The sequence below is a fragment of the Suncus etruscus genome, chromosome 4 (assembly GCF_024139225.1).
Source record: "Suncus etruscus isolate mSunEtr1 chromosome 4, mSunEtr1.pri.cur, whole genome shotgun sequence".
Lineage (NCBI taxonomy): Eukaryota > Metazoa > Chordata > Mammalia > Eulipotyphla > Soricidae > Suncus > Suncus etruscus.
This window is the reverse complement of record NC_064851.1, coordinates 149453636-149479235: the sequence shown is the minus strand read 5'-3', so window position 1 is coordinate 149479235 and position 25600 is coordinate 149453636. Positions and strand designations below refer to the sequence as shown.

Sequence of the window (25600 nt, the reverse complement as noted above, 5' to 3'; positions counted from 1 at the left end):
TATTTTAAGACTAGGTTATTCATAAAATTCTAATAAAACAAAAACAGAGTATGACAAAAGTATGAAATTTTTTAGCATAATTCCTTTTCCTTTTCTCTTATTCATTAAAAGAACCTTTCTATATTCATTTCTGTATTCATTGATCACACTGTCAAATTGCAGTTAGTGTGAAACAGGAAGGAAAGAAGAAATTAATTAGATACTCCTCATTTTCTGGGTTTTTTGTTGTTGTTGTTGTTGGGAGGGCATTTCAGGCTGTACTCATGACTCAGTCCTGGCAATGTGCTCAGGAATGACTCCTGGCAGTTTTCAGGATGAGATGCTGGGAACATATTTATTAAACATGTTTAAGGGAAGTCCCCTACCTGCTATACGATCTCTCCAGCCTCAAGACCTTTCTCTTTTTAAGCTTTCTACCACACTGGGGAAACAGCTTTGTAATCTCAGAAACTATTAAATGTATCATTGCAATATACACATCTTATACTTGGATGACAAGGGAGCTGGACACCAGGGCAAGCTTTATAGAAACAATAGAGAGAGTATGTAAGGATTAATGAAATCAAAGTTTGAAGTCACCTATTGTTAAGCCCTGATGCTTAACACAACAGAACGTATTATAAGGACTTGATAAACAATTTTTATTGAATATATATGTGTTTTAAAAATTGAATTTTTAAAAAGCCAAGCAGGTGACCATATAGTACAGCTGATAAGTTATTTGTTTATATGAAATTAACCTGCATTCAATCCTAACACCACATATGGTCCTCTGAACACAAAGAAATGAGTGAGTTATGAGCACCGATAAGAATGAAAAGAATAAAGAAAAAATAAGTAAGTTTAAAAAATCTAAACAGTTATATGCTGAGAAAGAAATGATCTAGGCAACAAAATTTTATGATCCAGCAAGAAAATTCATTTGCATTTATTATAAGCAGGTCACAAAAGGTCTGATTTCAGTGAGCGTCTTTATTATTGATACTGCCAAAATCACTTCCACTAATTTGACTTTGAGACAAGTTTCTTTCACTACTTCCTTTGAACTAAACACTTATACCACATTTTTTTCTGACTGACCACATTATCAAGTTAATTCTTTGAAAATTAGATTTTTCTTCATTTGCTTTGGATTTTGTCAGAAATTTATATTGGATTTTGCACTTCCCTCACAAATAGTTTATAATCTCTCCGACAACATATTATAAGAGGCACCAAATGCATAAAAAATAAGTGCAACTATAGTAGCCTTAAGAATCATGAATTGGTAATCACTAATAAATAACTTCACACAGCATTTCCAGCTTCAGTAAAACCTCTCAATTTTTATATATAATATTTTATGCTCCAAAATCTGCATTAGATATTTTACATCATTATACTATATCTATATTTTCTTCATGCAGAAATTATAGTGCAGAAATATGATATGCAATATTTGAATATTTAATGTTAATATTTAATTTTAATTCAATATATTTTTTATTTTTATATTTCATTTTAAATTATGTTTGATATAAAAGTGTTAAAATTTTTATTTAATGTTTGAGGGATTTTTCTATTATTTTTTAATAATTTTATATTTGCATTATACTGGTCTCAGCAAACATTGTAAGTTGTTGAATCCCTTTAATTTTATATAGATTTTTTCCCTATGCCCTATACTTGTGGTCAAATTGAGGAATATTCTGTTCACTTAAAATGTATGAATTAAAGGGGCAAAGCACAGTGGGTAAGGTAACTTTACATAACTTTATTTTATATATGTGGGAGTATGATATAATTGCTATGTTAAACTGGATAAAAAGCTAGCCAAATAATTCTTTAGTATTCAAATTGATTAAATTAAGGTATTAGTAGCATATTAAGGTATTAGTAGTTGTCAAGATCCGACATATATGTGTGTGTGTGGTTTTTGGGTCAGACCCAGTAGAACTCAGGGGTTACTCCTGGCTCTACACTCAGAAATTGCTTCTGGCAGGCTCAGGCTCATCCCATATGGGATGCCGGGATTCGAACCACTGTCCTTCTGCATGCAAGGCAAACGCCTTACCTCTGTGCTATCTCTTTGGCCCCTCTACATGTATACTTTTTAAAACTTTTGGGTGGGGACATTCCTGAAAGTGCTCTAGAGCTGATTCTAGTCACTCTCACGTACACAAAGTATTTGTTTCACCACTAAAACTATATCCTTAAATTAATTTGCCATTTTGTAGTCACAATTTTTGGGAAGTGTAGAGTGAAAATTTTTACATTGTGTGATAGAAAGAATATTTAATTGTGAAGCAGGCAATCTTATTTCTATTGCAATTATGCCACTGAGTCCCCTGGATATTGAGCAGCATGGAATAGCTATAGTCCCCTTATAGATAAGCAATTAGTGACGATAAAACACGACTAGTATAAAACTGCTTTTTAACTTATCCTGCATCCTGGTACCCTGATACTCTTTCCACTGAAACTAAATTCATCTTTAAAAGCTTTATATATTAATTTCCAGTAAATTTTATCACTTAATTACATTTTGTTTTTATTTTTATAGTGGAATTGAATGTTTCTCTAAATTATGTCAACTAGATCCTCAGACTGTCATTTTCTTATATTCTCTTATTTTAGTACCACGATTACAGAATTGTTCATAGTTGGGTTTCAGTCATAGAATGTATACCACCCTTCACCAGTGCAACTTTTTCACTCAGCACAAAATTCTCCATGTATAGGAAAATTTTATGGCTTTATTTTTTCTAACAGCTTTATAGTATTCTATTGTGTAGATATACTATTTTGTTGAAACCATTGTGATTTACAACTTCCTTCATAGTTAGGTTTCATACATACAATGGATCAAGGCCAATCCCACCACTAGTATCCATCTACATCTACCAATATTCCCCCAAAACATCTCATACCACCCCCTATGCTCCTCCTTGCAGTATAACAGGCCCATTTATGGTTTAGATTGTTAAAGTTTGGGTCTCTTTATTTCACTGTTGTTGCCTTTGGCTTGGATATTTAGTTCTGTCATTTTTTTAACATTACTAATACACCTGAGACTGCTTCACCTCTGCTCCCATCTTTTCATATTGGCTTTTCTCCTCTTTCTTCTCCTCATTATACTCTGGGGCCAAGATATTTGAGACAATTCCCATTTAAACCATTGTATTTCTTCATGCAGACATTACATATAAGTGATATAATTATTTATCCTTTTTACTTTGCTTACTTCATTTAACATAATACCTTCCAGTTCCATCCATGTTGCTGCAAATTGCATGACTGCATCACAGTTTCTTTACTCATCTGTTGTTGGGTGGGTTGTTTCCAGATTCTGACTATTGTAAATAGCACTGCAATTAATATAGGAGTGCAGAGGGATTTTCTGTGTAATGTTTTTATTACTAGGGTATATCACTAGTAGTGTTATCACTGGATAATATGGGAGATTAATTTACCGTTTTTAAAGGAAAATCCATATTGTTTTCCAGAGGCTGGACTAGACTGCATTCTCACCAGCAGTGAATGAGAATATCTTTCTCCTCAAATTCACACCAGCACCTGTTGTTCTTATTCTTTGAGATATCTTTCATTCTTTATAGTGTGAGATGATATCTCACTGCTGTTTGTATTTGCATCTTGCTTATGATTAATGAAGTGAAAAAATTTTATGTGCCTTTTGGCCATCTCCATTTCTTCTTTGAGGAACTTTTATTCTTGCTAATTTCTATCAGTGCTTTGTATAACATAGGCATTAACTCTTTATTTAATGTGTATTGGTGAATATTTTCTCCTATTCCATTGGTAGTAATTGTATCCTCATCACTGTTTCCTTTGAAATACAGAAGCTTCTCGAATCAAAATAGTCTTATTTGTTTTTCTTTGCTTCCAGTTGCTTGGAACGTGGTGTTTCATCATTGAAGATGCCTTTAGTCTCAATGTCATGGAGACTTTTGCCAAAATTTTCCTCTATGTACATTATGGTTTCATACTTGATATCAATGACTTTTAATTAATTTTGATTTGTCTTTAGTGCATGGTGTTAGGTAGAGATCTAAGTTCGCTTTTTTTCATGTGATTGACCAGTTGTCCCAACACCACTTGTTGAAGAGGACTTCTTTGCTTCATTTTGCATTTCTTGCTTCTTATCAAAGATTAATTGATTGTATGTCTAGGGTTCATTTTCTGAATATTCAATTTTATTTCATTGCTCTGAGGGTCTGTTATTCCAATAATATGCTGTTTTAATAACTACTGCTTTATAGTACATTTAAAGTTGAGGAAAATAATACCTCTGATCTTCTTTTTCTTAAGAATTGCTTTAGCTATAATGGGTGTTTATTTTTCCAATGAATTTCAGAAATATTTGTCTAGTTCTTTGAAAAATATTTTTATGTCATTAGAGGAATTGCATTAAATCTGTATAGAACTTTGGGAAGTATATATTTTAATTTTTATTTAGACAATGTGATTAAGTAAAGTTGTTCATGATTGAATTATAGCCATATATTGTACAAACATTATTAAGAGAGCACATTTACTGTCAGTGATGTCAACAGATTCCTTCTCAACCTTCTGCTACCCTCTTACTCCCACCTAAGTCTCTCCAGCCTGGTTCTGGGGCAGGCATTTTACTTCACTGTCTCTCTTTTTTTTTTGACACTGTGGTTTTCACTGTAGTGCCATGCATGTCACTTTCATAGTAGACAATTCTCTACTTTAAATACAAACTCTACTGTTTGTGGAAAGCTTCCTACCAGGAACTGGTTATCCTAATGCTCATCTCTATTGTCTGGACATCATACCCAGACTGCCTTTTATTTTCCTTATATTCCACAGATGAATGACATTATTCTATATTTTGCCTCTCACTTATCATAATTATCCCCAAGTCCATCCATGTATAAGCAAATTTTATGACTTTATTTTTTCTGATGGCTGCATAGTATTTCATTGTTTAGATGTACCACTGTTTCTTTAGCCACACATCGGTGTTCTGGTACCTGGATTGCTTCCAGATTCTGGCTATTATAATTAGTGCTGCAATGAACATAGGAGTGTAGAAGGCATTTTTTGTGTTGTGTTTTTGTGTTCCTAGGGTATATTCTTTAAAATGATATTGCTAGATCCTATGGTAGCACAATTTCTAGGTTTTTGAGGAACATCAATATTGATTTCCAGAAAGATAGCATTCCCACTACCAGTGAACGAGACTCCCTTTTTACCCACATCTACTCACCACTGGTTATTCTTGTTCTTTGTAACGTGTGCCATTCTCTGTGGTGTTAAATGATACTTTTCAATGTTCTGATTTGCATCTTTCTGCTGATTAGTAATATGGAGAATTTTTTTCATGTGCATTTTGACCAACACTATCTTCATTGCAAAAATTTGTTTATTTATTCTCCCCATTTTTATAGATGTTTTTAATTATTAAATTCTGCCAGTACCTTATTATCTTAAATATTAACTCTTTATCATTTGGGAATTGAATAATTAGTCTTTCCTATTCCATGGGGAGTCTTTGTATTCTAATCACTATTCCTTTGAAGTGCAGAGTTTTTTAGTTTAACATAGTCTCATTTGTTTACCTCTGCTTCTACTTGCTTGTCCAGTGGCATTTTAACCTTGAAGATGCCTTTGGTTTCAAGGACTAGATATTTTGCTTATGTTTCCTTTGTGTAATTTATGGTTCCAGATCTGATATCCAGGTCTTTAATTCACTTTGATTTGACCTCTGTGTATGGTTTTAAAGAGAGGCCTCAGTTTATTTTTATGGATGTAGTTGATCACTTTTCCCAAAATTTGTTCTTGAAGAGGATCTTTTTTGCTCATCTTTGTATTTTTCCCCTTAATCAAAAATTAATTGGTTGTACACCTGAGATTGAGTCTCAGAAAAAGTCTATTCCATTGATCAGAGGCTTGGTCTTTCTTTCAAAAATGTGCTGTTTAAATGACTATTGATTTTAAAGTTGGGGAAAGTGATACCTCCAGTTCTTTTTCTCCAAGAATTGCTTTAGATATTTCTGAGCATATATTGTTCCATTGAATTTCAGGAATGTTTCCTCCACTTCTTTAAAATATCATGGTATCCTTAGAGGTATTGCAATAAGTCTGTACAATGCATTGAAAAGTATTGCCATTTTATTGTTAGTCTTCCTTTATGAGCAAGGTATAAATTTCCATTTCTTTATTTCCTTTTTTATTTTTTCATGCAGTGTTTTATAATTTCTTTGTAGAGGTCTTCCAACAATTTAGTAAACTCCAAGGTATTTGATTTTTTGAGGCACAAATGTGAATGGAATTTTTTTTAATGTATCTTTCTTCACTTTTATTATTTGTATAGACTAGTGTGTATCGATTTTGTAGCCTGCTACTTTACTATAATCTATTGTTTGTAGAAGCTTTTTGATTGTCTTTAGGTTTTTCTAAATATAGTATCACATCGTCTGCAAACAGTGAGAACTTGACTTCTTCCTTATCTCTCTGGTTGCCTTTTATATCTTACTATTTCCTGATCACAATGTCAAGTACATAAAGTACTATGTTGAATAGAAGTGGTGAAAGGAAGGGAAACTTGTCGTCTGCCAGATTTTAGAGGAAAGGTTTTTAGTTTTTTACTATTGAGTATAATATTTGCCTATTACTTATGGCAAATGACCTTGACTATATTGCAAAACTATCCTTTTCCATCTTGTTGGAGTTTTTATCATGAATTAGTATTGGTCCTTGTCAATTCAATTACTTTCTCTACAACTATTGATATGATCAAGTGATTTTAAAAAATTTTCCTTTTGTACATATGTGTATTGTGGGATTAACCAGAAGCCAGTCCTACTAAGTATATGCCTTGTTACTCATTGATTGGAAACATCTTTGAATGTAATACTGGTTTTTATACCATCTAATCCCACCTCTGGGTGTGGTCTGTTCCTTCCTAATAAATATCTTGAGTTTTAGAAAAATACTGTCTTGCATTTCTGGACTTCCCACTGAGCTTCTTCCTTCTTAGAAGGCTTACGTGTTGGAACTCCTGAATCTATTTCACCCTCTTTAGTGTGTGTGGATGATTTCCTACACCAACGTTTGCTTCCAGACCTATGTCTCTTCAGTGTTTTGGTTTTGGAACTGAGGCCTGATTCTAACAGTATATTACATTAATTGACTAGCATATGCTAAACCATTCTTTCATCTCTGGAACAAGAGGTTAAAAGAGTCCAGGAATTTATCGATTTCTTCCAGGTTCTCTTGTTTTGTGGAACTAAGTTTCTCAAAGTAATCTCTGATTTCCCTTTGAAAAAGCAGTATTTGTAGTAACTCACTCTTTTCATTTCTAATTCTGTTTATTAAGTTTTATTCTCCTCTTTGGTATGTCTTATTAGTTGTTTATTGATGTTAAGTTTTTTTTTCAAAGAACCAACTCTTGCTTTCATTGATCTTTTTGGATTGATTTTGGTTGCCAGTTCATTAAGTTCTGCTCTGAAATTTGTTATTTCCTTCTGCTTGCTTATTTTTCGGTCATTTTATTTTACTTTTCTTCTTTTTTTAAAGCTATTCCATTACATTATTTAAGTAGGCTCTTTTTTTCTCTGATGAATGCTTGCAAATCTATCAATTTTCCTCTTAATGATCCCTTTTTCTGTGACCACAAATTTTGCTAATTTGTGTTTCATTCTCATTTATTTCCAGAACTCTTTTTTTTTTTTTTGGTTTTTGGGCCGCACCCAGCAGTGCTCAGGGGTTACTCCTGGCTGTCTGCTCAGAAGTAGCTCCTGGCAGGCCCGGGGGACCATATGGGACACCGGGATTCGAACTAACCACCTTTGGTCCTGGATCGGCTGCTTGCACGGCAAACACCACTGTGCTATCTCTCCGGGCCCCTCTAGAACTCTTTTGATCTCCTTCTTTTTTATTTTTTGGTTTTTGGTTTTTGGGCCACACCCAGTGATGCTCAGGGGTTACTCCTGGCTATGCACTCAGAAATTGCTCCTGGCTTGGGGGACCTTATGGGACACTGGGGGGTTGAACCACAGTCCATCCTAGGCTAGCACAGGCAAGGCAGACACTTGCACCACCTCTTGCTCTTACCTTTTGTGCCACCACTCTGGCCCTTGATTCTCTTTTATTTAAGTTTCTTTTTTTTTATTTAGTTTCTAATGCACTTGCTTATCACCAGTGAGCTCTTTAATTCTGAGGTATCAATATGTTTTTTGTGTCTGTTTGTAATTCACTTCAAATTTTTGTGCATGATGATCTAAAAGGAGTTGCTTGTAATAAATCTGCTGTACATCTTTAGGATGACTTTTTTGTTTTCTGTTTTGTTTTGTTTTGGGGCTACATACAGCAGTGCTCAGGGTATACTACTGGTTCTGCATTCAGATATCCCTCCTGACAGGCTCAGTTCTGAGGATTAAACTCAAGCCAGCAGCATTCAATGCAAACACCCAACCCTCTGTGCTCTCACTCTGACCTAAGGATGCCTCTTCATATGTGATTTCCCCTTTTGATCTTGCTGTTTCCAGTATTCTAACCATATCTGTGATTTTTATCACTGTGACTAGTATGTGGCTTAGGGTGCCTTTCTTTGAATCTCGTTTAGCTGGTACTCTTTAGGCATCCAGAATGTGGTTGCATGCCCTCTTTAGTTCGGGAATTTCTCAGTAATGATGTCCTTGACTGTTGATGTTTTATCAAGATTTTTCTTTGTGACCCAAAAACCACAAAAAAAAAAAAAAAAAAAGATTTTTCTTCCCGAGCCTCTGGGTCTCCACTGATTTTTATATTATTTGTATTGAGTTTATCCCAGGCTGTATTGCCATCTGTTTTGTTTTTTAAGGATTATTTTTCTTGCTTCTTCTGTTGTATTGTGGTATTACACAGCTCAGCAGCTGTTACTCTTCTGGTGAGGCTTTCCAGTGAGGTTTACATTTTACCTAGCAGGTTTTTCACTTCTAATGTTTCTGTTTGAAGTTTTCTCATTTCTACTCCCAAATCCTCTCAAGTTTTATGGGTCCATTTATTCCACCATTTCTTTAAGTTCTTAGAACATCCTTAATGTTTCCTCTCTAAAGTTCTGATCAAATATAGTATGTAGGTAGCTGATGTTTGCTGGGTCTGCAGAACTTGCATCTTCAGTCACACATTTTTTTATAAGATCTTTATTTAAGCACCATGATTATAAGCATGATTGTAGTTGGGTTTTAGTCATAAACAGTGCAACATTCCCACCAGTGCAACATTCCCACCACCAATGCCCCCTCCTTCCATCCCAACCAGGGCCTGTATTTGAAACAGGGTTTTAGTCATAAACAGTGCAACATTCCCACCAGTGCAACATTCCCACCACAATGCCCCCTCCTTCCATCCCAACCAGGGCCTGTATTTGAAACAGACATTCTACTTCTATCACTCATTGAGATTGGCATGACCATTGTTAGTGTAGTTATTTCTATAACTGCACTTATCACTCTTTGTGGTGAGCTTCATATTGTGAGCCAGTCCTACCAACCCTCATCTCTATTGTTTCCTGGAATTATTGCAATAATGTCTTTAATTTTTATTAAAACCCATAGATGAGTGAGACTATTCTATGTCTATCTTTCTCACTCTATTTTCACTCAGTATAATAGATTCCATATACATCCAAATATAGGAAAATGTCACAACTTCATCTCTCCTGACGGCTGCATAATATTCCATTGTGTATATGTACCACAGTTTCTTTAACAATTCATCTGTTGAAGGGCATCTTGGTTGTTTCCAGAGTCTGGCTATTGTAAATATCGCTGCATTGAATATAGGTATGAGGAAGAGATTTTTTAATTGTATTTTTGTGTTCCATAGCTGAATCATATGGGAGCTCAAATTCCAATTTTTGAGGACTCTCCATATTGTTTTCCATAAAAACTGGACAAGACAGCATTAAACTAGCAGTGAATAAGAGTTCCCTTCTCTCCACATACCCACTAGCATTGATTGTTGTTCTTTGTGATGTGTACATGAGATGGTACTTTACCATTGTTTTGATTTGCATCTCCCTGATGATTAGTGATGTGGAGCATTTTGTCATGTGTCTTTGGCCATTTGTATTTCTTCTTTGATAGTACCTATTCATTTTTCCTCCACAATTTTTATAGTGTTATATATTTTTCTTATTAAGTTCCATCAGTACCTTGTATATTTTTGATATTAGTCCCTTATTAGATGGGTGTTGGGCAAATAGTTTCTCCCATTCTGTGAGTTGCCTTTGTATCTTAAGCACTATTTCTGTTTATGTAAAGAAGCTTCTCAGCTTAACATAGTCCCATCTGTTTATCTCAGCTTCCAATTGTTTGAAGAATACTGTTTTCTTCTTGAAGATGCCATTAGTCTCAATATCATGGAGTATTTTACCAATGTGTTGTACTATATACCTTATTGTTTCAGGCCTGATATCAAAGTCTTTAAGCCATTTGCATTTGACCTTTGTACATGGTGTTAGATGGGGTCTGAGTTATCCTTTTTGCAAGTGACTAACCAGCTGTGCCAACACCAATTGTTGAAGATGCTTTTCTTGCTCCATTTTGGAATTATTGCCACTTTATCAAAGATTAGTTGATTATAATTCTGGGATACAGTCTTTTAATACTCAAATTTATTCCACTGATCTGAGGATGTGTATATATTCCAATACTATGCTGTATTAATAACTATTGATTTGTAATACAATATAAAATTGGGGAAAGTAAAGCCTCCCACATTTTTTCCCAAGGTTTGCTTTAGCTATTCATGGGTGTTTATTATCCCAAAGGAATTTCAGGAGTGTATGATTCACTTCTTTGAAGAATGTCATGTGTATCTTAGAGGGATAGCATTAAATCTGTACAATGCTTTGGGAGTATTGCCATATTAATGATATTAATCCTGCCAATTTATGAGCAAGGTATGTGTTTCCATTTCATTGTGTCCTTTCATTCTTGAAACCGGCTTTTGTAATTTTCCTTGTATAAGTCCTTCACCTCTTTAGTTAAGTTGACTCCAAGATATTTAAGTTTGTGTTACATTAATGTGAATGAGGTTGTTTTTTTTTATGTTCATTTCTTCTCTATCATTATTGATATATAAGAAGGTTTTGGGTTTGATTTTTGTGTGTTAATTTTGTAGCCTGCACTTTGCTATATGAATCTATTGTTTCTAGAAACTTTTGGTAGAGTGTTTAGGGTTTGCAAAATATAGTATCACGCTATCTTCAAATAGTAAGAGCTTGACTTCTTCCTTTCTTATCTGGATGCCCTTGATATCTTTTTATTGCTTACTTGCTAGGGCAAATACTTCCAGTACTATGTTGAATAGGAGTGGTGAGAGAGAGAAGCCCTGTCTTGTACCAGATTTTAGAGGAAAGGCTTTTAGTTGATCTCCATTAAGAATAATATTTGACATTGACTTATGGTAGGTGGACTTGACTATACTGAGAAAAGTTCCTTCCATTCTCATTTTGATGAGAGCTTTTATCAAGAATGGGTATTAGACCTATCGAAAGATTTCTCTGCATCTATTGACATGATCATAAGATTCCAAGAATTCATCCATTTTTTTCCAGGTCCTCGTGTTTCATGGCATAGAGTTTCTCAAAGTAGTCTCTGTTTACCCTTTGAATCTCTTCAATATCTGTAGTGATCCCCCATTTTTCATTTCTAATCTGGTATATCAAGTTTCTCTCTCTCCCTTTCTTTGTGAATTTTACAAGTGTTTTTTCAATCTTGTTTATATTTTTAAAGAGCCAACTTTTACTTTCGTTGATCGTTCTGATTGTTTTCTGGGTTTTCACTTCATTGATTTCTGCTTTAAACTTTGTTATTTCCTTCTGTCTACATACTTTTGGTTCCTTTTGTTGATTATTTTCTAATTGTTGTTTTGTTTTTGTTTGTTTTTAGTTTTTTGGGCCACACCATTTGACACTCAGGGTTTAAACCTGGCTTTGCACTCAGAAATCGACCCTGGCTTGGGACAACATATGAGATGCTGGGTTCGAACCACGGTTTGTCCTAGGTTAGCACTTGTAAGTCAAATGCCTCACCTCTAGCGCCACCTCTCTGATCCCTAATTTTATTAGCTTTGTCATTAAGCTATTGATGTAGGCCCTTTCTTCCATCCTCATGTGTGCTTGCAAAGCTACAAATTTTTCCTCTCAATATCACCTTTGTTGTGGCCCATACATTCTGAAATTTGTGTCTTCATTGTCATTTGTTTGGAGGAATGTTTTCATTTCCTCTTTGATTTCATTTCTTTCCCACTGGTTGTTCAGTTGTATGTTGTGTAATTTTCAGGTGTTAAAGTTTCTCTTCTGTGTCCCTTTGTAATTCATGTCTGATTTCATTGCATGTGATCTATCCTGGAGAATAACCCATGTGCATTTGAATTGAATGTGTGTGCATGTTTCTGGAGATGAAGTGCACTATATATATTTATATATACTAGCTCACTTTCTTCCATTTCTCTTCTCAGAGCTAGTATAATTTTGTTGGGTTTCAGTATGGTTGTCCTATCATGAGGTGAGAGGGAAATGATGACGTTTCTCACAATTATTGTGTTGTTATTGATATTTTCTTTTAGATTTATTCAACAATTGTATTAAATATATTGCTGGTGCCTCATTGGGTGCATATATGTTTAGGAAAATGATTTCTTCCTGTTGTACACATCCCTTGTACAAAATTTTCATCTTTTTTGTACAACTTTTCTGGGTCTAAAGTTTGTGTCATTTGATATTCATATGGACACTCCAGCTTTTTAAGAGTGTTGTTTGCTTGGATAATTTTCCCTCCAGCCTTTGATTTTGAGTCTATGTTTGTTCTGACTATTCAGCAGAATAGTAGGCAGCAGAAGATTGGATTCAGTTTTTCTATTCATTTTGCCACTCTGTGGTGCATTTAGTATATTGACATTGAGAGATAATTGTCATGGGATTTAGTGCCTTCTTTGAGTAGACATTTGGTATGCCTGTTGATTGGCATTCATTTTTCTTTTAAGGTTGATTGAGTCTGCAAAGTTTCTGAGCTGTTGTTTATCCATGAAGCTATGTACACTTCCTTCAAACCTGAAAGTGAGTCTGGCTGGATGCAGTATTCTAGGTGAAGCATTAATTTCATTGAGTTTTGTCACTATGGCCCACCCCTGTCTTCTGGTTTTAAGGGTTTCTGTGACAGTTTTGCTGTAAAACTTAAGGGTGCTCTTTTGAATGTAAATTCCCTTTTGATCTTGTTGCTTTCAATATTCTGTCCCTATCTGTGGGATTCTTCATATGAGGAGGATGTGTCTTGGGGGGCTTTTTCTCTGGGTCTCTTTTAGCTGGTATTCTTTGGGCATGCAGGATTGGGTGCATGCAGACTTTATCTCTGGGAGTTCCTCCTGGGTATTTTCTTCCTGGATCTCTGGGATTCCAATGATTCTTATGTTGTTTCTGTTGAGGTTATCAATGACTTCTGTTTTCATCTGTTCACAGTCTTTGAGTAACTTTTTCATTGTCTGATCATTTTCTTTAAGGCTTCCTCCCCATTCTCTTCTGCTGTATAGAGTTGTTATGCATCTTATCTTCCATCTCATTGATTCTATCCTCAGCTGTTTTTACCCTGTTGGAGAGGCTTTTCATTGAGATTTTCATTTCATTTACTGAGTTTTTTTCAGACTTGTTATTTCAATTTGGAGTTTTTTGATTTCTATCTTCATATCCTCTTGATTCTTATTTGTGTTTCATTCAACTTGATATATACATTATTTGAGTTCTATGAACATCCTCCATATTTCTTCTCTAAACTCCATATCTGAGAGCCTAATTAGGTGTTTGGCAGTTTTCAGATCACCAGAGTTGCTATCTTCATTCTCTATTCCTGGTCTTGTCCTGTGTTGTTTCCCCATTGCTACACTTGTAGTGTGGATTTTTCTATGTGTTGTGGTGGTGTTCATTGGCTAGAAGGTTTGTACTGCTCCAAATCAAAGTGTTATCCTTTGGCTCCACCCTTTGAGGGTGGTATTGCTCATCTCTGTAGAAAATGAGCCCTCGGGGAAAAATGGTGGAGACGATCAAATTCCTAGGCTGTAGGACAGCAGAGAGAAGGACCAAGAAGTCTACTCAGTTTCAGGGTAAATAGCAGAAACCAGCTTTACTGTCTATGGACAGGGCTGCTCACCTCTGAAGATGACAAGCCCTCAGTAATAATGGCAGAGAGGATCAAAATCTCAGGCCACAGGACTGCAGAAATAAGACCAAAGATGTCAGCCATGTTTCAGAGCAAATGGCTGAAAACACAGTCACACATTGTTGTGGTATTCAGCATAGTTTTCCATTATGAAATTTGCTGTAATGTACTGCAGTTACGTGTTGTGGTGCAGCTCCTTATTTATTTATTTATTTATTTATTTATTTATTTATTTATTTATTTTGGTTTTTGGGTCACACCCGGTAGCTCTCAGGGATTACTCCTGGCTCTAGGCTCAGAAATCGCCCCTGACAGGCACAGGGAACCATATGGGATGCCGGGATTCAAACACCGTCCTTCTGCATGAAAGGCAAATGCCTTACCTCCATGCTATCTCTCCGGCCCCAATGGTGAAGCTCCTTAAATGGAAAAAATACACAACTGTGGAGTGAAGCAGAGAGGCTACACTCCTGCTGCTCTTACATACCTCAGCTTTAATTAAACTGGGGCTACTTTTTTTCCCAAACTGCACCCACAATTGGAAGACTGGTGCATCTAGGTTCAAATACCCCAGTTCAGTTTATACTGACAATTTTAAAATCCAAACATTCGCCATCACCTACGACCACTCCTGATGATCTATGAACCTCAGCTCAATTCAAACTGGGGCTTCCCCACCCCACAAATTCCACCATAACTGACAGGCTGCTGTCCCTAGTTCACGTACCTCAATTCATTTCAAACTGGTGCTGTTTAAACGGAACTCTGGCCACTATCTATGGCCGCTTCCTTATGAAGAAGGTGATGATGCCAGTGATTTCATCTCTGATAATTGTAGTATGAATTTTAATTTAAATACTTGGAAATTTTTGCTTTATCAAATATATAATAGATTCCTGTCTCTGACCAGATATTTTCCTTTCTAGTTTTCTTTTTGTATGGTAGAAATGAATCACAGAGAAACTTCTTACTTGTTCAATTATTCACAAATGGTTATATGGAAGATATAGGAGCATAAGTTAGGTTATCCCTATCTTTATTGTTTTATAATGCTTTTTAAATAATGATGTTACTTCTTTATTAGTAGTAAAGATTTCTCTTTGGGGGAGAAATATCCTAATTACAACAGCTGTGAAATTTCACTATATATTTTAAGTAGCAAGTCATACTCATTATCAGATATACTCAATAATAATAATAATGAAATTAATGGTTTAGTGATGCAAATGTTCACATGAACTTGGATTGTCAGTATTGATTTGTCTACCTGACTCAGTGCTTGAGGGGGCCAGGGCTATCTCAGGTGAGCCATTTTCACAGTTTCAGTCTCTGAGTCTGCAGAGATGATAGCTGGCCCATCATTCTTGGGAGATAGGGGTTTCTCTGTTTTAGTGTCAGTAGTCAACAATAAATTATCTGCCCTGAGAATGCCTTTAGATAGAGAACTCATCACCACTGGGAAGGCACTCTTTCCTTTTGTGGGAGTTGTCCAAGATAATCTCTAGGGAGCCTGGCACGTACAGACCAGAGTGGGAAATTCAGGTAGATGGACTACTGCAACATGATCAGAACAAAAGCCATATTTACCTATGTTCTAGTGAAAGGCACAGCAGTCCAGTGAGGGAGCTGTCATGGTGATAATCCAGCAGAGGATCAAGTCACTCACCATCGTTGTGGTCTTTTCAAGTCCTTGGGTTTTAGGTCACTGTTCAGGCGCCAATTATAAAATCACTCCACATGCCATATCTCCAATCCCAGATGAATTAGTCTAAATCAGGGTCACACATGAAATAATCCAAGCCAGGCTGAGGGTGAAACATGTGTAGTCTGGCAGTCTTCTACCTTGTATGGAGAGCAAGTTGCCTGCCACAGTACATTGAGTACAGAAACCAACTCTGTGTGGGGCAGTAAGAACAAATAGTTCAGGCTATCCTGAGCCAGTCCCACCCAGGTTTATAATTAAGAGAATTTCTGTTTGGGGAAATCCAAGTTATACACAATCATTATAAAACAGGGATGATCTTCGTTTTAGATAAAATAAGGTATAACCTAACAGAACATATCAATAGATTGTTTAGAATTTTTTAAAATCATGTATACTGAATACCTATTTTTAAAATAATTTTTTATTGTGATCAACGTGAATTACAAGTTTTTCACAGCAATATTTAAAGTATATAGTGACATTGAATCAGGGGTAATCCTACCACCAGTGTTGTCCTCCCTCTGAATACCTAAATTATTAAAAAGAAATTTAAATGTACAAGAGTACATACAAGAGACAGATGGTTAATTCTCCCATTATGTACTTATATTTGAGTTCAGGGAACACTTCAAGCCTCAGGATATTTTATTACCTAGAAATAAAAGATATAAAATTAGTCGTAATTTACTTTAATGCTTACTTGGTACACAACTATTAAAATAATAACTCAAACTAAGTAAAATTTAACAATTTCAGAAATGCATTTTCATTTGACATAAATTCTTTATTTATTTACTTTTTATTTTTTCTAATTTATATGAGACCTATAATGTCTTCAGACAATTCATTATAGTAATTTATTTTTAAAGTTATTGAATAAATTAAAAATTAAATGTTAGGAACTTTAAGTACTGTAGGGCTAAAAATAAAAAAGTTGAAATTTCCTCTTTAAACATATAATTAATTATCTGAACCATGCACAATAATATATTTGTAAAATATAACAATTATAAAGAGCTTTCTATAGTAAATATATAATAGATTAAAACTACTACAGAAAATGTCATTTTGAAAGTAGAATATATTAAATGAATGTTTAAAACCTTTAAAATTTCCCTTTGATAATAAATATATAAATTGCAAAAATAAAATAGACAACAGTATTCAATTCATGTACTTTTTCAATCTTATAATTCAAATATTTTTGTGGATTTTTCAATGTTGTTTATTTTTATTAATTAAAACTAATTAATTAAAATCAATCAACTAATTAAATTAAGAGATTGAGCAGAACCTTTGGATCCATAATATTCTAGGCTTCGGCTTAGGGACTGAACGAAAACAGGGAGCAAGTGTTACAGAAGACTGAACACAACAACAACGATGGATAGGAACCTCTAGAACCTAGAGACTCTATCCTAGACACTGACCTATAACCCACGCAAATATCAAGATCTCTAGCTACAGGGGCTTGATTTTCTCACACAAAACGGAGAGGAAAATTTCCTGGCATCACAAAAAAGCCTTTTGGGATGGGGTAATGAGTATATATGGAACCAGGGGTTGATCCCTTGATGGTATGCTTCAAGGATGGAGAAATCCTGAATCTCTTAGGCCACCGGAATTCCCTTTCTTCCCCAATGCTTACTGTGCCTATGCAAAAAAAAAAAAAAAAAAAGTGGGGAACGCCAAACCTTGCCACTCCAGCACCCATACTTTTTCTTGTTTTGTTTTTATTAGTTTTTTTCTTCCCTTTTATCTTCCACTTTTTCTTTTTCACTCTTGTTATTATTTAGAGATTTGTTTTTAGTTTTAGTTTTATTTGCCGTGTTCATTTTTTTCTTTTTTCTTCCATTTTTCTGTTCTTTCCTTTTTTTCTCTCTCTCTTCTTTCTTTTTTTGGTAGTTGTCACCAAATTTTTTTCTCCCTTTTTTCTTATCCTTTTTATCTCCAATGAGGATGGAATGGATGCTCAATCTATAACAAGCTGTAAAGTGGAGACCAGTTGCACTAGCATTCTGGGGGGTATAGGAGGGAAATATGGGATGCATACTGGGAACAGGGGTGGAGGGAGGAGGACAGCACTGGTGGTAGGAATTCCCCTCATTCATTGTCACTATGTACCATAAATGATGCAGTGAAAGTTTTGTAATGCACTTTGGTCACAATTAAAAAAAAAGAATTTTAATTTTTAATTTGTTTAACCAACTTACTACTTTATATTTTTTGTTTCCTTGAGAAATTTTCTTTTTATGAAGTCTTAAAAGATAATAAATAGAATATTGATATGAGGTGGGTAATATTGAAATATAACTTTTCCATTTCAACTGAAAATAGAAAATGTCAGCTTATCTTTAACTGTTAAGTTTTATTAAGATTTATGTAAAGGCTTAGAATAGAGTGAAGTCAAGCACCAATGATTATTGATTTTCTTGCCCCATTTTAAGATTCTGTCTATGCAAAAAACCTCTTCTAGGTGTGGAGGCTGATGACACATCACCAAATCTTTCTAGCTAAGAGAAAGCCAGGAAACTATCTATATGATGTTTGTTACTAGAGAAGGGAGGAAAATATTGTAGGATCTGTAGATCAAAGAGTACTCTCATTTAGTCTTGTTTTTAATATATGAATCAATCAAATACACTATTGTTCAATATTTTTTTTACCTTAATGAGGTCTCTAATTTAAATAGAACCCAACTTTTAATAAAAGCAAAAGTAAAATTTAATCAGAATAATTCCACAGAAATTAGAATAATTCATTCTGACTGACTATATATATTCATAAATATATTTATAGACATAACCATATTTCTCTATATATATGGCACTAATGAATAGACTATTTTAAAACTATATATGTTCTGCATAATTTTCATGGTTTTTCAATATTTGTTAACAATATGTTAATGAATAAGGTCTAATGAAGGTTTAAAAATAAGTAAATTGAACACTTTTATTCTTCCCTATTACTCCTAGAATTACTGGTGACTACTTCTTTAACTCACTCATTTTCTACCCACCTCATTCTACAGTCTTAAAGTAGTTTTTTTTCTTCAAATTTACTTGAGTCAGAGTTTGAAGTCTCAGATTTAATTGGAAACTTCAATAAAGTTTTTTGAAATGATACTTCAAACAGTCATCCATAACCAATCATCAAAAATACCAGGCCATTACTTGACTTTAACAAGTTTATCTCTGTAGAGAAGGAAAACAAGAAAATAGATGGTAGAGCCCAGTGGAGCAGGGTGCATAATTATCTGCATTAGTCCTGAGTATTATCTAAAATTTATTAATATATAAGTATTAGTATTGCTATAGACATTTACATACCCATTTACAATAATGTTGAAGTTGATGGAGCTAATTTATAAAATTATTACACTCCACTCTCTCCAAGCACATTATGTCTCTCATAAATATTCTTATCAACATCCAAGTCCAACTCTTCATTTTTCCTACTACTCTTTGCACCATATTTTGGTAATATGAGTTTATAATTCAAGACTAAGGTTCTGTCATTATTAATTTTATGTTTCTTTTTATTTTATTTTTATATTTCATGGATAAGTGATATTATCCATTACTTGTACTCTACCTATCTTAATATACTCAGCATAATACCCTAACCCTTCAAATCCAAACACACTGTAACAAAATGAATGTCATTTTTTTAACTACATTTTACTTCATTGTATATTTATACTATAATATTTTATCCTTCCACTCAACTTCTATTTGACATTAGTGGTGCAATAAGTAACATAGAGAAGTATGCTATTACTGTTTGTTTTACCTTTGTATGAAATTTTTTTTACTTCTCTCAAATGCTTTAAGAAATGTGTCTTTTTTTCTTACCATATTTATCACAATGTGTCTTAATATAGTTCCATGAGTTTATTTTGATCAGTCCTTTTGTGACTTCTGGATAAAAGCTTCTAATTGGATCTTCAATTAGGAAAACTTTTATTTATTATTTTATCAACTAGTCATTCTACACATCTTTTTTTTCCCTTTTTGGGACTTTTTTTATTCTGAGATTGTTTGTCCTGGTATTATCAAGTCTTTATTATACTTTTTATTCCTTTTTTCTATTTTCCTCTTTATTAATGGAGCAGTGTATTTGTCTTTGAGATTAATAATTTTATTTTAAGCCTTATCTATTCTGCTGCTGAGTTTTGCTTCTGTTATTTTGATCCTTTAGTTCTAGTTGAATGAGTTATATAATTATTTTCATAAGAGTCCTTAAATTTATTTATTATGTTCAAATGTGTTTATCAGATAATTAAACATTGATAGTATTATTATTTTAAAGTCTTTTTCACACTGATTAAAAGGTTTGATGTAGTTGAGGTGCTTCTAGGATTTTGATCACCCTTTGTTTACACAGCTGAGTTACTTTATTTTAATCCCATTGTTTCTGGTGCTCTATTATAGGAGTGTGTGATTCCCAACTATTTGCTTTTCTAGGATTTCTCTCTCCAGGGCTTATGGTTCCTTTTGTTTCCAGAATCTTTAAAATTCCTGGTAGTCTAGGCAGGCATAAGTGTGTGCAGGCAGTGGGTTAAGTTGGCAGCTGTGTTGGTACCCTCTTTGGGGTACCTGCTGGTCTGCCTATTGGTACTGAACCATGCTGTATTGATGTCAGTAGTGGAGCTTTGGGAAGCCAAAGGAACTCCTTAAGACTGGGTCTAATAAGGACTGAAGAGATATTGCAGTGGTTAACGTACTTTCCTTGCATGCAGCCAATTTAGATTCAATCTCCAGCATCATATATGTTCTCCTACGGCTCACCTGCAGTGATACCTGAACACAAGCCAGGACTAGCCTCTGACCAAGCTCAATGTGGCTCTGAAACCAAACAAAAAAGTAAAAAAAAAAAAAAAAAAAGCATAATTTTATACGGTAGTTGACATGGTCTTTCTTTTATAGGTGAAAATTATTCTATATTAATAAAATATAAGAATGATAAATGAATTTTGAAGCAATATTTATATTTTGTTTTTGAATACTTTTATAAGATTCTGTCAGATTTTTCTAAAGCAAGCCCTAGATAACTTTGAGCCCTATTTCCATATAATGTTCTTTTAGACCATAGCATTTGAATGCAAAGATAACATTTAGTACCCAGAGACTTTCCTTTGTATAACCCTTTTTTTAGGTCAGCAAATCCTTTCCTAGACCATGGTTGGTATTCAAAGTCTATTTGTGCTCAAATTATGCCCTACAAAAATAACATCATATTTTACAATTTCCAGAAGGATATAGCCACTAATATAGATATACAATACATCCCTCCTTAATCTCTCACAGAAAACATATATCCAACTCCTGTAGTGACTCCAGTGACTCTGGAATGACTTGATTGATGCTAATAACATCATGCTAAAATGAACTTAATGTTAGCTCTAATTACATTTTTCCACCAAAAATGCACAAGGTGAAATATCATAGAGCTCTAAATTACTGCCAAATGAAAGGAAGGACCAAGAGCATTGAAAATGTTCCTAAAACCTCATAGGAAACTTTAAACAAATAGTTATTCACAAAAGAATTGTCTAGGATTGATCCAGCAGAAAGGAAGAGGACAAAACTCATCTGAATTCCTCAGATATCTCACTGGAATGGGTGCATGATGGTAAATTAGAAAGACTCGCATCCAGATTCTGCAGTTGCAATGGGAAAGCAGCATAGAGCCTTACCACACTTACGGTACTTATGGAAGATAGCCGGAAGACACAATCAGTACTAACCATATCTATAATCGCATAGATATGGATTTTAGAAATAATATGTTTAATATATTTAATGATATCAAAAAAATAATGATACAGATATAACAAAACAGGGGACCAGAAGTAAGATACAATCAGAAGTGACAAAACTAGATAGCTTGGTAGACAAAATTATATATCTATCTATATATATTATATACTATTACATTTATATATGTGTATATATATATATATATATATATATATATATATATATATATATATATATAAATGGGAGACCTTGGGAGCAGAGTAACAGCATCTGAGGATAAAATGAAAACAGTGAACTCCATGATGAAATTCAAGAAACTTCTACAAAACAAAGAAGATGGGGAAAAGGGTCTTAAAATAAACTACATAATATAGAACTATGGGAAAAGTTAAAAAGAATCAATATAAAAAAAATCACTGAAGTCCCTGAGAAGAGAAAGATGATTTTTCTAAATAATCATCAGACAAATAAATCATACCTGAAAAGTTTCTAGAACTGAAGAATGGGTGCAGCTAGATTTAAGTGATCTGAAGACTCTCAACCAAGACACTCAAATAAAAATACATCACAATAGGAATAAATGATGAAAGGCAAAGATATATAGAATAATGAAATCAGCAAAATCAAAGACAGAAATTACATGCAAAGTAGCCTCTAAAGTTACAGCAGGAGGATCCACATTCTATGAGCCAGAAGAAAATGACAATATTATTGAAAAAATTTAATGATATGAACACCTCACCAAAGTACTCTATCTAGACTATCATTCATATGTGAAAAAATGATACAGAGCTTTTTGGGGCTACACTTAGAAATGCTTAGGGGCTATTGCTAGCTCTGTACTCAGAAAGTACTCCTGCAGGCTAAGGAGGCCGTATGGGATGCTGTGGATTAAAGCCAGGTCATTTGTGTACAAGGCAAACATCCTATCCACTGTGCTATTGCTCTGGCCCCTAATATTTGAAGAAATTTAATTCTATTATGTTTACTTATTGTATCTAGATAAATATAGGTATGACAAGAATATAGAATTAGCCAAAAGTATGATCTTTAACTTTAAGCTTAAACTTTAAATTAAGATTAAATTAACAGAATTAAATAAACTAAATTTTAATAAGACTTAGTGAACATATTTTCATGCAAGTAATTGAACTGAGAGATTATTCTAGACATGATAAAGATAGAAATGTAGCTGAATGAAATGAGTATGAGTTTAGACACATTGCTTGGATTTTATTTTACTACTGCTGCATTAGGAAGATTCGAGTGGAGGTGTCACTGCCATTAAGCACAATTGAATTGGAGTTTAGAAAGACAATGATGACTGGAGCTAGAGATTCATGAGTTATCAGTTCTTAGATTGTGTAAGTGAATGAGAAAGAGTGGTGAGATCATTTTGACCATAGTGTGCAGAAAAAAACAAGAATAAACATGAATTAATGTAAACAAGTGAGTATGAGTACACATAGACACAAAGTAACTGCAGGAAAGAAGTCAAAGATGTCACTATGGTGATTCATTTTATATTTTCTTTCAAAGAGGAGAATAGAACTGATTTCTGCTTAAGAAGTCAAGGAAAAAATAATTCAAGGAGAGGGTAGAAAGAATAAATTAAAAAATAGTCAAAAACCCTCAGAGCATGAGTCTGTTAGAAATTTGTCCTTGAGGGCAAGAGCACAGTGGTTGGGCACTTGCCTTTCACGTGGCTGACCAGGGAGGAACCCAGGTTCAAATACCTGCATCCTATACGGTCCCCTGAGCCTGCCAGGAGTGATTTCTCAACAAAGAGCTGTTATTAACTCCTACATGCTGCCAGGTGTGGCCCAAAATCATCCCCCCAAACACTTGATCTTTGCCATGGAAACTGAATAAAGTTTTAAGACCACACATTGTGCATAATAATAATTTTGGTTTGGAAGCCACACCTGCTGGTTCTCAGGAATTACTCCTGGCTCTGCACTCAGGAATCATGTCTGGTGGGCTCAGAAAACCACATGGGGTGCCAGGGATTGAATCCAGGTCAGCTGCATTCAAGAAAAATGTTATGCCTGCTGTATTATAGTTCCAACCCCAAGAATAATTGCCTTTTAATTACTTACCAATATTTTCACCGAATGACAGGATGACTTAGTCTCATATTAGCCTCACAGAATGCTATGATGGGAATGTAGATTTAGGGTGACATTTTATGGTAAGCAAATAAATAGTTTTGCATTAGAAGCCAAAAGATTTTAAGTCTCTTTTTTAAAAAATGAGAAGTGAGGCCATAAAGAGTACACGGTTTTTGCCTGGCATCTAGCTATCTTAGATTTGATCTCCAGCCAAGTGTAATTGCTGAGTACAGAGCCAGGAGTAAGCCATGAGCACCTTAGAAATGCACAAACCAAAACAAACAACACCAAAAAAAAAAACAAAAACAACCCAAATTAATTTATAGTTAATATTATCTGAAGTTTCATAAAACTAGGATTCTATTTATTGAAAATGGATATATAGGGTCAACTACTTCTCAGGAGTTTCTAGTTTTCTGGAACTAAGAAACTATTTGATAATATTCATTGATAGGATAACTAAGAAAAAATTCTTGGAAAAGGAAAAACGGATAGAAATTTACAGAGGCAGGGGCCTGAGCTATAGCAGCGTGGTAGGGCATTTGCCTTGTATTTGGCTGACCCAGCACAGACCTCGGTTTGATCCCCAGAATACATATGGTCCCCCAAGCCAGGAGCAATTTCTTAGCACATAGCCAGGAGTAACCCCTGAGCTTCACCAGGTGTGGCCAAACCACCACCACCACCCCCCAAAAAAAAAAGAAAAAAAGTAATAAAAAGAAATTTACAGAGGTTTGACTAGTTACATATAATTTATTTTAAATATTTTACTTTTGACGTAATGGTACTTTATTCTAATGGGATAATCCATAGGTATTTAGAAAACACATATTGTGTATAGACAGAAGGCCAGACCTTATATATGAGTTACCGAAGTGAGAACAATCCCAGAGCTTAAATAAAATTTTTAGTTTCAATTATCTAGTGAAAGTTTAAACAAGGGGAGCCTTTGTATTCTCTAAAGTAGAAAAGAAGGCAAAAAGAACAGCTCCTAGTCACCAGGACTACATCTCTCTTTTCTGATCTCTCTTATATACACAGACATGGACACAAGCTTATATTTGGATTTGTGTTCATTATTTTAGAGTTATTTAAATATTTGCTAGGCTTATTTATTGTCTTCACTAATGCTTTTGAACTTAACATATGCAGGAGAAAGTTAGAAAGGGAAGATGGAAATGAATTGAGAAAAAAGAACAAATATAAGATCAAATTAATGAGCTGGAATTCATGGCTTGGAGAGATATCAATGTTAATCCTCATCATCTTTAACTCAGTACAAGAGTTTATATCGAAAAGTGAGTGTAAAATGAGTTCGAAAATGAGTTTGATCTTCCATTTAAAGCTTACAATGGTGAGACGCTGGGATAATGTTAAAGAGAAGTGGACAATCTGTTGGAAGTGTTGTTCTGTAATGTTTTATGCATGAAACCCTACCATTAACAGTTTGAGAAACCACACAATGGCTAAAATATTAAAAAACAACAACACAGGAATGAAATTTTATGTATTATTTAAATTAGTGGTGTCAGCATGCTAAGAATGACCATTCACATAAAGGTGCTTAATAAAAACAAAAAAATAAGTGTCAAAGGTAGATTAAAATCATAAGAACTAAGTCATTTTGTCCCTTCTTGAAAAAATAAATATATCTGAAAGACTGCTACTTCGGAGATTTTAAGTCTTCTTTGGAAGATTGATTTAAAACAATTAAGATCATTTTATTAATGAATGGAATTCTTAAAATCCTTCTTTAAGTACATTTAAAAGCATAAAGAAAATGTCTTAAAAAATGAACTCTGGGGCTGGAGAGATAGCATGGCGGTAAAGCGTTTGCCTTTCATGCATAAG

At 34.2% G+C, this 25600-nt stretch overlaps 1 protein-coding gene across 1 annotated transcript in view; it reads left to right on the top strand.

Moving 5' to 3' along the window:
- ZMAT4 (zinc finger matrin-type 4) overlaps nucleotides 1–25600 on the top strand; it is a 467773-nt gene that overhangs the window by 402193 nt on the left and 39980 nt on the right.